We start from the raw sequence: 15221 nt of genomic DNA, 5'->3' as shown, positions 1-15221 counted from the left end.
GGATACAAAGAAAATAATAACAATAAATATAAGTAATTCCTGATATAGCTCCTTGCCTTTTGAGCATATTTTCCCATGTGTTACCTTATCTAATCCTTTTGGTGCCCCATGGAGTGGGTTATTATTAGTACCATTTTGTAGAACAGGAAACTGAAGTACAGGCAGATGATGTAATGCACCCAGGATCTCTTCCAGAGCTCTTAAGTTAGGTCTCTTTGACTCCCAGACAATACATTTTCAGTTGGATCAGGCTAACCCTAGGCAGAAGGATTAATAATAGCTACCATTCACTTTGGGTTAGGCATTGGTTGGGCCTTTACATGTGTTATCTTACTTAAGCCTCATAACAACTTTATAGTAAAGAAAATATTAGAGTCTCCATTTCAAAAAAGTTAAAGTAACATGCACAGGGTAATTGAGCTATTAAGTACTGGAGCCAAGTTTGAACCCAACCAATTTCATGTTTTATCATTAAACTAAACTGTCTCCTGATAGAAAGCTATGCTGGAGCACAGTGTTCAAGAAAGAATGTGTCTTTATCCAGCATTATGAGAAGTGAGGGAGAACACAGATTAATAGAAACATGCCAAGACCTTCATATAAGATCTACCGTGTTAAGCACTTTACCTATGTTATCTTCATAGCTACCTCAAAAGGTATATGTTATTACTCCCACTGAAACAGACGCAGAGAAATTATCCTACATTTAAAATTACAAGGCTAATGGCAAAGCTAAGATTTAAACCCAGATGTGAGAGTGAAGCTCTTGACCTTTCTATGACAATGACACTGTAGGCTTTTAAAACATAGGTGAATTTAGACATCATCTCCACTGGTTCTCACCCTTGCCATGAGCAAACCGACGCCATAGGAGCCCATGTTTTTCCTCGCAGTTAGAACTTGTGACATAAGTCAGCTTGCCCAACTCCTAACCCGGTGATCTTTCTAGCTCACCAGGAAGTATAAATGTGACCTCTGTCCTGGGGAACTCATACTCTAGGTGGAGAAACACAATCAGAAAGCAACACATGTTAACATGTATCAGAGCCTGCATCCTGTGCAGAAGGGGCATATTTTCTAGAAGTTACAGAGACACTGGGTCAGGGAGGACAGAAGAGATAAGTGTGCAGACTCTCCAGTTTAAGACACATAAGAATCACCCCTGAGGAACCCACTTAAATGCAGATTCCCAGGCTGGGAACAGAAAGTCTGAAAACAACAGTCTACATTGTTTAATAAATAGCTCTGATTCCGAAGCATATGCTCTAATTCCCTGCTCTGAGAAATAGGAAACTTGTGAGTATGTTGAAAGAGCAGTAAAAACATAAGATTGGGTGTAGAAGATAAGAGCAGATTGAAGAGCATTTTGGAAACGAGGTAAAACAATGCACATTTGATATAATAAAGAGGGGAGCTTTGGAGAAGGGGAGCCAAGATGAGTGAGGGCTCCATGAAGAATGGAGTGAAGCAGTGAGTTCATGGGATGAGGAATAAAAGGTAGGAAGGGGTGTGTTTTAGAAGCATTTCAAATGGCAAATCCATAGAACGGGCAGCTGGTCAGATGCAAGGCATAAAGCAGACGGACCGTACGAGCACCTGGACAGAGGAGAAGTAGTGGGTCTGGCTGTGGAGGTGCACACCTACGCATGGCTAAATGCTAATAAATACCACTTTAGTCGTACACTGTGACAAAGTTAAAAATTCTTCTTGAAACATATAGTCATAAAAGACATAAAGTGCTCCTTTCAGCAATTCCTATGTGAAAAAGGAGGCCAAACCTCACATTCCTCATAGAGTCCTGAAAAGAACCCTTTTAAAAGGACACAAATTAGAAAATGTTTTGCTGATACTTGATCTCCCCCAAACCGGGAGGCCCTCGGTTTGGCTCGGAAAAAGTTGATTATTTAACTCTTCTTCAGCAGTTTTCTTCATATCTCTTCATTTCTGCCCAAAGACAGAACAGTGAAAAACTAATACTGGATATTCAGAAAACTATCTTCAGAAAAATCTTAAAATGCTCAACCAGCATCTTTTTTAATCCTTTTTGCAGTTAGAAGAAACATGAGGCACTAAAATTGGATATCAAGGAGTTCTAGTCTGGAATGGGTAATCTTGCCCAAAAAAGAGAAAAAAATCAATAAGATAAGAATACAACTCAATTTCAGTTAAACCAGATAAACCACAAATAACGCTAAGAACTTTCTAATTGTTTTTTTGTTATAACTAAAGGATCCAGGTCTTCGAAGTTTTTTCCATTAACACTTGAAAATAGAAGCAGGACACTACGGTCTGTATCAGTGGTTCCCAACCTTTTTGACATCAGGGACCGGTCTCGTGGAAGACAATTTTTCCTGGGGGGTGGAGGGAGGAGGCGGGATAGTTCAGGCAGTAATGTGAGAGATGGGGAGCGATGGGGAGCGGCAGATGAAGCTTAGCTCGTTCACCTGCGGCTCACCTCCTGCTGTGCAGCTGGCTAACATCTGAGGCCCAGGGGATTTTCTTAACAACTCATACATTATCACTGAGCACTGCAGAGACACTGAAGGGGTTGGGTAAAAAAAAGGAGGGCATTATAATTCAACTACAAAGTCTAGTTCACTAGCTAGAACATTAGTAAATGTCAATGGATCAGCTCTGTTAATCTATGAACTTTGTACTTTTAAATTTTTGCTTTATACATGATCGTTGATATAACCTAAGTTTTTCAATTTGAGGACTTCAGGTCCCATAGTTTAAAGAGGAAAGAAATCATCTGCTCTTATTTAGACAGTTTATTTCAGTAAAACAACAGGGATCTTTCGGTTGTTTCTGCCTCCATCCCCCGCCAAAATACACTAATGTTACCGAGCCTAAGCTCGTACTGCTTGCCGCACAACAGGCCAATAATCGAGAGACGAGCTGTTGGGGCAGGGAACAATGACTTTATTCGGAAAGCCAGCAAACCAAGAAGCTGGTGGACTCGTGCCCCAAGGAACCATCTTGCCTGAGTTAGGATTCAGGCTCCTTTTATACTAAAAGGGGAGGGAGTAAAGTCAAACACTTCCTGGTTCCCATCAGCCTCCAGAGAGTATGTGTTAATTTCTTCCTCCCTGCAGTCATTCACGGGTGGGCCTGGTCAGGATGTTTCCTGTGAGCCAAAGGTATTTTAGCTTAATGCTCATTACCTGGGAAGCAGGGTTCCCAGAGATGGGCCATTATGTATAAGTTAAGCTTATAGGCAACATCCCTTTAGTGATTAACTTGTTACAGAATACAAAAGGTTCTTCCCTATTACACTGAGAGTCCACCTACTCATCAAGGAATTCTGATTATTATAGCAAATGTTATTAGATGAACCAGTCATTCTGGGCTCACATGAACAGAATTTGGAGTATTTCTATGCTAAAACTAATCTGATCATTGGAAATATTTCAATACTTTATTTAACTTGTGGTCATTCTCATTTATTCATTTATTTCTTATTAAACTGAGTACCTATTATAAAACAGGTACTGCTAGGTGTCAGAAAAAGGATAGTTGAAATATGTGGGAAGGTGGGATTATAAAAATGAAGAGCTCACAGTCAGGTGAGAGAGAGTTAATTATGCAAATAGCTAGAATTTAATGTGAGAAACACCATAATGGATAAATACCAAATGCTGTGGCTACACAGAAATATGAGGGGGAAGGTTTCATTTGAACCCAGTCTAAAAGAATAAATAACAACTAAGTAAAAGGGAGTGACATTCAGGGCAAGGCATTCTTGGCAGGTAACAAGCTATGAAAATGCTAAGATATATGAAAAGAGAGACTGTGTTGGCGGGGCCATGAGTATGTCTATGTGGTAAAACAAAGGGAATCTTAGGATGTCCAGATCTTAGAGAGGATCTTAGGAGGACGATGATAGGAAAACACAATCTAGCCAGGAGGTTATATGACATATCCTATAATAAAGTGGGAGCTGTTGGCAGTTTTTACACAGGGGCAGCTCCATATAACGTTTGGATCTTAGAGAATTTCCATCTTTGTCAGAAGGATGGAGTGTGGAGATGACTCAGTTTAGAGAGAAAGCTGGCACAGGTGTGGACAAGGATATGGGGTGGATAGAAGGAGGTATACTGAACACCACTGGTGAAGGGGAGAGGTAGGGTGAGGATAAAGATGTGGTTTCCCACTTGGGTTGCTGGTAGGCAGTTTTTTGTGTACCAGTTAAGCTATAGGATAAAGCCTACCATATTATATGATCTCAAGGACTACCTTAAGTGTCTACTAAGACTTAAGCATCAAGAGAATATGTTCCACTCTTAGCCTTCTTCTTATTTATCCAGGACCCCAGGAAGTAAATGTGGTATCCATTTACTGTCGGCATCATGGAAGAGGACACATGTCCCACAGCCACTGATGCCATTTGGTGGAGGACAGGGTGGGTACCAGGATGCAGCTGGAGATTCATAGATTTCTAGGCTGCATATAGTACATTCCTATCTTTGTCCAGGTGAGTGATTATCCCCAGGAGGAATTCAGGTCAGTTCTATTGTTAAGAGAGGCCATGAAAGTCAGGGTTTGGGGAGGTACAGAACTCATGGCTATGGAAGATGTGATAGAACACAGGAAGTCAAGTGCTGTAAGATGCTTAATCCCTGAGGAGTTAAATGGTTATCTGAGGGATCCTTTTCTATGGCCCACCACTTCCTATATATGTCATCACTCAGAATATGCAATTTGGTGGGCATATAAAACCAAGTACATAAATGACTACTATCACAGAGTTAGGAAAACTGTTTAAGAGAAGTTCAGAGTACCACAGTGCTCAGAGGAGGGTAAAGAATACCCAATTAGTGAATCAGAAAATAATATATGGAAGTAAGAGCATGAAGCTTTGAACAATAGCTTAAAATTCAATGAATTTTAGAGAGATTAGAGAGGAAGAGCATCCCCGCCAGAAAGAATAGCATGTTCAAAGGCTCAGAGAAGGAAAATCCTTGGGTTTTTAAGGAACAGCAAGTAACAGGGAGGATTGGAAAACAGACATAGGAAGAGAGAAGATCTTGGCAAGGTTGGGGTTGGAGAAATGTACATGATGGGAACAAAATATTAAAAACAGAAGGCACATAATTGGTAATCTGTATTCTGGAGTCCCCTGTGCCCAAGCTTCTCAATCTATATGATAGAAGAATACCTTCCTCTCTCTTTTTCACCATAAGCAATTATGAATTTTCACTCTGTTCCTAAAAGGTGAAAAGAAACCCAGGATATTATTATGAACCTGAATAATAATAGCTCATGTTTATTGTGCTAGGCATTGCAATAATAGATTATCTAATTTAAATAACACAACACTATGAGGCAAGTGGTATTATTATTCATATTTTACAGATGAGAAAACTAAAATTTAGTGATGTCAGCTTTCCAAGGTCACAAAGATAACAAGCGGGGAAACCAGAATTCAAACACTAAATGCAAAACTCAAGAAAAGGATTTGTTCATGTGCTCTAGATATATGATCTCTATAAGCGCTTGCAAGTAAGTCAAGTTATACAAATAACAAAGTTTACCATTTTTGTAAAAAAAAAAAAAAAGTAAATCAACTGAAAATAAACATCTTATTCTGCTAGCAGCTCAGAAGAACGTTTCCCATCCTTTCAATCAATCACAGCTTTCTGACAGTCCTCACCATCAGGATCAGTGCAGCATAATACTGAAAAATTCCTGCCATAGCCCAAAGGTCCCAAATGACCTTGGAAGATCAGATAATCCCTCTACTAAATGCCATCATCAAAAAATCATTACCTTTTTCCCTCAAAAACAAACTACCAACACTGGGAGAAAATCTACCTTAAATGAAAGCAAGACACTGATCATAAGAAGAATTTTCTTGAAAATGTCACTACTTTGCAATGGTTTTACTTTTCTTCCATACATGTAAGAAGGAAAATATGCAGGATTACACGTGTGCTGTCTTACCATGTCTCAAGTGACTCCAAGAAAGAGTCATACTTCAAAATAGAGGGAGTATTTCTATGTAAAACCCACATAATGGTAATTATGATCTTTTCTTTAGTTTTATAAAGCCAGCCCACCTCAGTGAATTCCTACATCCCAGATGGAAACTGAATCAGCTAAACAAAAAGGATAAAAGGTGGAGATGGGGCGCTAAATAAAATACCTTTTCCAAATTCTCCAGAATTCACCCATATGGAATATTTGAATTAAGCATTGAATACAGGAGCTTCTGAGGGAAATTCTCACTATTAGAGAAGCAGTAGACAAGGAAGCAAGAAGTGGTACCAATGGCCTCCCGCTTCCTGTACATTTTCCAACTTTAATCCCAAGGAAGAATGCCAAACTTCTTATTCTTTCCTGGAACAACAGAATCTCTACAGTGCCCCTGAAAGCAGCGATCCCGATAAGCAAAAATGCCATTAAGCCTGAAAGCAGCAGTTTTATGGACAACATTTAAATTATTTCCATGCGCCCTCTGCTCACGCAGGATCAATCTCCGTGATTGGTGTATTATAATTTCCCCTGACTAAATTGGTCTCTCTCTTTTGCTTTTTCCCCCAAGGAACTCAATTTGCCAGCAAGGAGCCTTTCCTGCCGCCCTCTATTTTTCTTTTCATATTAACTGTAATACAAAGGACTAAAGTAAAACCCAAACTCAGAGATTCTCATTGTTAACCACTGGCAGACATTTTGAAAAGCTCCGAGCATATTTTATCCTACATTTCCATACATTTTTGTGTTAATTTCCAAGTCCAAGTTTTGGGACAAAAAAGCTCTTAGTATTAACAAGGAAACAACTTAGAGGGCAATAAAATTTAAGTTTACAAATTATTGTTCTATTTCTGATACAATGTTTAACATTTCAGATATTAGTCTTTAAACATAATTAAAAGAAAAGTGAACTTTAGAACCAGGTGCATTTTTTAATGTACTTGATATAGGAAATGGTAAAGGGGGAAGATGTTATTTAAATTCTAGTTCTGAAGCACATCTTTCCCGTAATTGTCATAGGAAATTGGAAAATTATACCAACTATCCCTTGATCCTAGACACTGTTTCACCAATAAATTTTTGCTTTCGTTTCATAATTTCCTTTAATATTTGTACGTCTTAAAGGCAATGGCCAAGTCTCTGTATTAAACAAAATGTATATGCCGTCAATGCCCCAGAATCTCTATGAATGAAGGTAATTATCTACAGAGGGGCAATGTGAAAACAAGATCCCCACCCCTTTCAAAAGTATCTCTATTTTCACGGTTTCATAGAATGCCATTTGCCATGTTATTCAAATCAAGTTGAAACATAAATGTGCTTAAGAGAGGTCATGTTCTGGCACTTCTCAAATTTTTCTGCGAGGCATCGCTGTTGAGGAGGAGACTGAAGAGTGAATACATACAGCCTGGCTCTGGAGGGCAGCTCCCAAAGAAACCCACTTCCAAACTTGAAATTTCTTTGAAATCTTGTGATATAGTTTTAAAATGCATGCAAATTGTGCCTACCGCTGCCTAAGGTATCTGTTTGATTTAATATGAAGATTAAAGTACTTATCTGGATCTACTGAGGCATGCTTACCTTTAAGCCATGAATGGTCATCAGCATGATGCTGTGAAGACGGGATCAGCAATGAGAGATGAAGTGCCTCAACTCTGGCGAGGAGTTGCTGCTCCAATGCGACTATAGGTCTAGGAGGAAAATGATGCCATAAGAAACAAGTGGCTAGAAGGAAAGCTTAAAGGGAAACAAAGTCAAACTTACTTCACGATTTGCCTAGGGTCAAAGAATGATGCTTAATAATTACAATGACTTGATTTAGAAGAACATGCTATTAGAAAATGAATGGAAAAAGACAAGGAATTAAACTGTTCTTGTAGCATAAAAAGAAGAGGTAATTTCTCATTCATTTGCACACTTTAAAAACGTAAAACTAAAGTTTTTAGTCTCTTGTTATATAGTAAAATAAAGTTACATAGCAAATCTCATTTTAATAAGATGTCTTTAATTACATGAGATTTAGCAGAATGTAGGTATAATTGTTTTGATGACATAGTTTATTAACAAAAGAAAAATTATGACATGCTAGTAGCATAAAGGAAGCTATATGCCATCATCCTTTAGGATCTAAATATTATTTGAATGGAAGTATTATTTTTAATTAAAATTCAGTGAAAACATATAAGATTTGTATTAAAGTGATATTATAGTGCTATCTTCAGGGGATAAAAATTTGAGTTTAAATATTATCTGAAAGTCAGGTCTCTTTTGGTTGAGAATATACACTATCATATATCTCTGAGATTCATACCTTTATATCATTAAGTTATATCTTATCAAAAACCATTTAATGAGATCAGTGCTTGCTGAGAATATACACTCTGGATGCTGCCTGATTATGCTAACGATTTGAAACACAGATTTTTAACCATACAAAGTAGAGCTGAAAATCTGAACATACATTCAATTGGAGCAATCAAACTTTTCTGGTTTCTCAGCCTCAACCTAATAGCTATGAGTAGTTGATTGCTTTTTCAAACTCTTTATTGTATAAGTTTTCACATATATACAACAGATAAATTCCCATGTACTGTCAACTTTAACAATTTTTCACCAATCTTGTTTCTTCCATCCAACCCACTGTTTTGTTTTGTTTTTACGGTTTGTTGTTGTTGTTGGAGTATTTTACAGCAAATCCCAGACATCATGCTGTATTACCCATAAATACTTCAATATGTATATCTAATTGATTCTATATAATCTCCGTTGCCATTATAATGCAGTCCTTTAATGTCTTACTTTATTATGTCTCCTAGTAAATTTGTCAGTTGAATTTTACTGAATAGAGTGTATACGATTTAGTATCTCAATACTATTATTTCAGTGTAAATATTTAGTCTGGCCATACTTATACCATCCAAGTCTAATATTTTAATTGAATTTGGCAAATTCAGTTATGAACTGCACTAAAGGGCTTTTTTTGTTTTGCTTTTTTTGCAATATTAAATAGTCAAACCAGTAAAAACCACTTGTGGTTTTACCATCTGAAAAATAAGCATCTGAATGTGTATATACTGGACCAAATCAACCACATCATAGTCAACTTATATAGATGCCAGATTATGAAATCCTTAGAATAGCTGATTACTATTTAAGCAATTAGATTATGTCAAGATCACTTCAAACCAATAAAACACAGAGGCAGTAAGAGTGGAAAGAGAACTTTGGAATCCACACAAGCCTAGGTTCCAATCTCTACTCTGCTACTTAATTAATGCCTTTGTTAACTTCAGCTAGTTAGTATTCTGAGTCTCAATAACCTCATCTGTATTATGGGGATAAAAATGCCATTGTAACTATCATAAAACTTCTTTGAATTCAATGTATGTAAAGCATCTGCTATATGATAAATAAAATTCCTTCCTTAATAGCTTCCCAGTCAATAGTCAACAATGAGATGGAAACAACCTAAAAATTATCCTCAGTTCATATGTCTTTTAAAATCTTGTAGATTATTTCAAATACTAACTGTCCCATATAACTAACAATTAATAGATGGCACTCATTCAAAAATACATACTAATTTTTAAAATGTTTTCACTAGATAGATGTATGAATTTATTTGTTTCTCTCATGTTGGATAATACAGTAAAGAAAGATAATTAGCAATCTCAACTTTACTTGGAATTCGTTGGTATGAAATACAACTCCTCATTCGTATTTTTCTCAGGTAAAGTACTTCAATGAGATGTGTCCTTTGGGGATCAAGAACTTTTTGAAGTGGTTATTATTAATCTTTAAATTCACAAATGAAGAAACCAAGACGCAAGGACACAATAAGGGTCAGAATAGAAACTAAGACTGTTGCCCAAAACTAAACACATTCCAGTAACTCATCTCTCCTCTACTTAATTGAGGATAGTTTGAAAAGCATTTTATTCCCCCCCACAAAAGTAGGAGAATACATTATCATGTATTTGGCTATGGTACTATTTTACTATATAATATTGGAATATCAAAACTAAATCCTGATGTAGCTATGCGACAATGACCTTGTGAAAATAGCATACAGACACGCATGCAAAAGCCCACCTGTTCTAATAATCCTACTATGCTTTTGCGGCTCCCTGAAACTCTCTTTGTTGATGAAGATGCTTTTTCATGCAGCAAGGTTGAGGGTTATTGATCTATAAAAGTCTTTATGATTCAGCTGCTGTGGAACTGTCTAGTGTCTGTGTCTCCAGAGTGTGATTTTCCACTGACACCAAGTTGATTCTTGGAAATTTACATGCTGTTATCCGTTTGACAATAAATTGCTGTGTAAATCCTTTATGCGATACACATGCAGGGCACTTTTTAATAACAAGCTATATATCTTAATGGCTAATCTGTCTTTTTTCTTTTTCTTTTTTTGGGGGGTGGAGAGGGGGGTTGCTTTTGAAAACTGGCCTTAATCTGCTACAGAGGTCACTTATAAATTGAGCGCATAGGTTCTGTGTGAAGCAAGCAAGTTGTTTTAGCTTCAGACTTCACCCCAAAGTAATCATTGCATTGAGTTGCTTACCTGAGAAACTGACAAGATTCAGTTATTAATGATTTCTTTCTAAACGAGAAAACACATTTTAGGGCACAAGCGCCAAAACCAGATGGCCTGGTTGGAAACCTAGTTCTTCCATTTACTCGCTCTGAGATCTTGGGCAAGATGCCTAATTCTCTGTGCTTTCGGTCCCTCAGATGTGACACAAGGAAATACGTAAAACTGTTCCTACACCATAGGATTGTTGTGAGGATAAAATGAGTCAAAAACACTGGAAGTTCTTGAAGAGCACCTGATACATAATAGTTCTCAATAAATATGAATCATTGCTATCATGAACATATATAAAAGATCTGTCACATTATAAGTGCTAGATGCTTTCAAATATTTTAATCAATTTCATAGTAATATTAAAGTACATGTTTTTCCGCCTGTTATGCTAATAAATAAACCAAGACTCAGAGAGGTTACCTAACTTGCCTAAACTCACAGAGCTGGTAAGTGACTGAACTGAAGGTCGACTTGAAGAGCAAAGAGAACGGCAGGTGCACCCTGGAGACCCAAAGGTCAGCCCTCCAGGAGTCAGCTGACAGTATGCCATGTACTCACATTTCTCCAAAGGTTAGGGATTTTTTTTTAAAAGTCATTTTCTATACCAGTTAATATCAATATTGTAGTTTACTTTAAATGCAACTACAATAACTGCTAACTAATCTGACAATGAAAATATTTTAATGCATGTGTGGTTTTGCCAGTAGCGGCTGGCAGATGTAAGCAGGTAGATAGGCCACAGAACTTTCCTGGAGGGAAAATAAACTCACTAAGCAATGAGTTTAAAGTCAAGTTCTCTCCTCATATTCTTGGAGATGCCATTCCTCCTACTTGCCTGTGCTACTCCTTCCCACATTCTTGCACGTGGCTGGCTCTTTTTCATTCTTAAGCTCTAAGCTGAAATTCTCTCAGAAGAATGTCCTCTGACCAACCTATATGATCTCTCTATTACTCTTCATATCCCCACCCTCTTCATGCTGCTGGAAGCCCTTGTCAGAATCTTCACATTAATCATATATTTACTTGCTTGTCGAATACTTCCCTGTTTATAGATCATGAGGAAATGGACTGTAGTAAATATTCAATAAATAAATGCATCAATGACCCACAAATATTTCGATTTCATCTCACATGTCTCAATATTCTGGTCTTAAAAATATGACTTCTAGTGTCCAAATGTAATACTTTGTTTATGGAACTCTTTGTTTTTTTGATATACCACTATAGCTTTAAAAAAATCACAATACTTAAGTATATAGCATTATAACTCACTTTAAAAATAAACCCCTAAATTAACCCTCCATTTTATATATTATTATGTAAAAGTGGATTAACTCTTTTTTACTCCATTAATGTAAAATATGTATTACAAATGACACGCTACAAAGAGTACATTGTAAAATGAGGACAATAACAGAACCGAATTCATAGGATAGTTAGGATGATTAGATCATGCATGGTAAGCACTTAGAATGAGGGCCAGCACATAGTAGCACTTGCGTAATTTACTGTTATTTTTTAAATGATGATGAAGATAGGTTTTCATGACCTTAGCATTGTCATTGCTTGGCATGTTTTAATAATGGTAAAAAAATCACCAATGCTACCCAACACTGTTTGGCATAAAATAGGTAGCCCATAACTATTCATTGTTTTCTGCAAGAGGCATACCTCAATTTAAGAAAATGTATAATATTAAATGTTAATAGTACAATTATTTTAATCAGAGAAAGATTACTCATCCTGTGAACATTATACATAGTTTTTGTTTTGTTTTGATTTTTTTTTTAATTATACCTTCCACAATTGGATACAATTCCTTTTGTAGAATGGTGACAACTGGACAGAAACATCAGTGTTGAGTACTGGGGCAGTGGGGAGATAGCATCGTGAACGAGCAGGCACACAACGTTTTTTAAAGAGGTATAGATCCACAACGTTTTTTAAAGAGGTATAGATCCTTTCAAGCGGATAGAGCATCACACAAATTATAATATAAATGAACAGAAAATGTGTTTCAATGTACCAAACTCTGATGTACAACAGCTTTTCAAGGACATATCAATTGGATCAAGCAGCATGACACCTGCTATTTAAGGAGTCAATACGTTGTGGAAGATGAAGGGCTGTTGTGATGATTTGAGCCACAGGAAGTGAAAAAACTATTAGTCCTTGTATCTCCCAATCTCCTCTCAGAGAACACAAAGGGAGTCTTTAAAGAAAGAATGGTTTGGGCAAGCAGTACTAAACAATCACTTCTCTTACTGTGTAATCTTAACATTAATTGCAAAGTCTATGTACTCTTCAGGTGTGGTGCATACAGGGGTTGGAAAACTTTTCTAAAAAGAGCCAGATGGAAAATATGTTAGGCTCTAGGGGCCATAAAGTCTCTGCCACAACTACTCAATCCTGCCATTGCAATAAAAAAGCAGCCACAGAGAATACATAAATGAAGGAGTGTGGTCGTGATACAATGAAACTTTATTTATACAACACTAGTGGGCCAGAATTCACCTGCAGGCTTGACTTCTGGGCTAGGGAATTAGCAAAACTAATGTTTCTTGAGTCATTGCCATATGTTCAGTCCACTGGAATATCTTTCACTTCCAAAATCTTTTTTGTTACTTTACACTCTGAGGTCACTCTCCTTACACATTGTGAAGATTAAATGAGATAATCCATGTTAAACGTCTGGGACAAAGTATCCAAAACAATTTAGCTCAATACATGTAGACCTGAAAGCTCGAATGAATTCTAGTTCTGCTACTTATTACTGTGTGGCCTTGGACAAGGTGCTTAACTTCTCTATACCTCAATCCTTTATGAAATGAGATAATATGAAATGAGATAATAACTACTTATTTCATAGGTTATTGAGAGAAAGTGAAAGAAGATGGATATAAATTGTTTAGAACAGTGCCTAGCACATGCTAAGGATTATATGAATGTCAACTATTATTATTATTATTACAGGTTCACAACTCTCAGGCACACTAAATACTGTTTTCTCCATTTAACTAAAAATCAGGAAGAGCAGCATTAGAATGTTATATTAAAGAATTAATTCTAGGAGAGCCAGGAAAGACAGAGACCAGGATGGGCTAGTTAGTTGCTCTAGGTGGTTAGTTGCTGGAGTTAGTTGGGGTTAAATTATGCAGAATGTTAAATAAGGCAAATATTTTGGACTTCATCTCCCAAAGAAGAGAGGAGTTGCCTAGGGAAATTGCTACTCTGGATCTGAATCTGATGAATGATGAATAGTCTGTCGGTGAAGCTGACAAGACTTTTAAAAACCATGTACAAAAGATTTCAGAAAATAAGAATTAAAAAAGCGAGGGCCCCAGAGTCTCATGCACTCCAAGTATCATGAGTACAATACTGACTGTTTTGCATGAATTTATGCACATGGAACCTGAATGGTTTTCCCCAGAGCTCCTATTGTCCTCCAGTTTACCTGGAATAGAGTGGAGAGGGGGCAGGGAAGAAGGGCTCAAAGCCAAAAACTAAAATCAGCTTTTTCCTAGAATGTAAGGACTGCAACAAGACGCTAAAGCCAAAAATGACCTAATTTTCTCACACAAGATGGAGGAAAAAGAAGAAAGTCTAGTATAGACACTAAAGCCATTGTAGCAAATACACAAGGGAATGGACAAGAAGGAGTAGGGTTATTCACATAAAGAGACAAACATCAAAGTGAAAGTCTAGGGCTTCCCTGGTGGCGCAGTGGTTGGGAGTCCGCCTGCCGATGCAGGGGACACGGGTTCGTGCCCCGGTCCGGGAAGATCCCACATACCGCGGAGCGGCTGGGCCCGTGAGCCATGGCCGCTGAGCCTGTGCGTCCGGAGCCCGTGCTCCACAACGGGAGAGGCCACAACAGTGAGAGGCCCGCATACCGCAAAAAAAAAAAAAAAAAAAAAAAAAGTGAAAGTTTAAGGTATATCCATTTGCAATGGGCCAAACGAACAGCCGTCTACGTTTTACTCCAATGGCACCTGATAGTCCAGGACTATGTTTTTAAACGCAACCTCAAATTGATTAACGGTAGGATCAGCAGAAGGCCAAAATGCACTAGAGTTCTAGATGACCAATAAACATCACTGGAGTAGCTGGCCCTGAGGTCCAGGTACATGTAGGAGTTTAGTTTAGATCTTATTTATCTAGAGTAGTGCCATCCAGAAGAGATATACTGCAACTCACATGTGTAATTTAAGATTTTCTAGTACTCATCTTTTTAAAAGTAAAAAAAAGAAAGAAATTTTAAGGATGTATTTTATTTAACCCAACACGTCCAAAATATTATTTCAGCATGAAATCAATATAAAAAATTAATGAGATATTTTATATTCTTTTCTTCGCAATCCATGGTATATTTTACACTTATAGCACATCTTAATCCAGATGTTAAATTTTCACTGGTAATATTTGATCCATATTTAGATTTTAAAAGTGTACAGCTGGAAAACTAAACTTACAAACCCAAGTTGTTCCCAATGTATATACAAGTTTTCCAACAGTTGAATTGAATATTAGTTTTTAAACCTAAATTTATAATTAAGTAGAATTAAATGAAATTAAATTTGTATTCCTCAGTCACATTGTGACATGTCAAGTGCTTCATAGCCACGTGTAGCTAATGCCTACCATACTGAACAGCTTAGAA

The 15221-nt window shown here is 37.1% G+C and overlaps 1 long non-coding RNA gene across 1 annotated transcript in view; it reads right to left on the bottom strand.

Moving 5' to 3' along the window:
- Positions 1-15221, bottom strand: part of LOC137202134 (uncharacterized) — a 457223-nt gene that overhangs the window by 349095 nt on the left and 92907 nt on the right. Inside the window, exon 4 of the long non-coding RNA XR_010932464.1 lies at positions 7555-7664. This is a non-coding gene — a long non-coding RNA (uncharacterized lncRNA). The remainder of the gene's footprint in view (positions 1-7554; positions 7665-15221) is intronic.

Source organism: Pseudorca crassidens, chromosome 11, assembly GCF_039906515.1.
Source record: "Pseudorca crassidens isolate mPseCra1 chromosome 11, mPseCra1.hap1, whole genome shotgun sequence".
Lineage (NCBI taxonomy): Eukaryota > Metazoa > Chordata > Mammalia > Artiodactyla > Delphinidae > Pseudorca > Pseudorca crassidens.
This window is presented reverse-complemented; position numbering and strand designations above follow the sequence as displayed.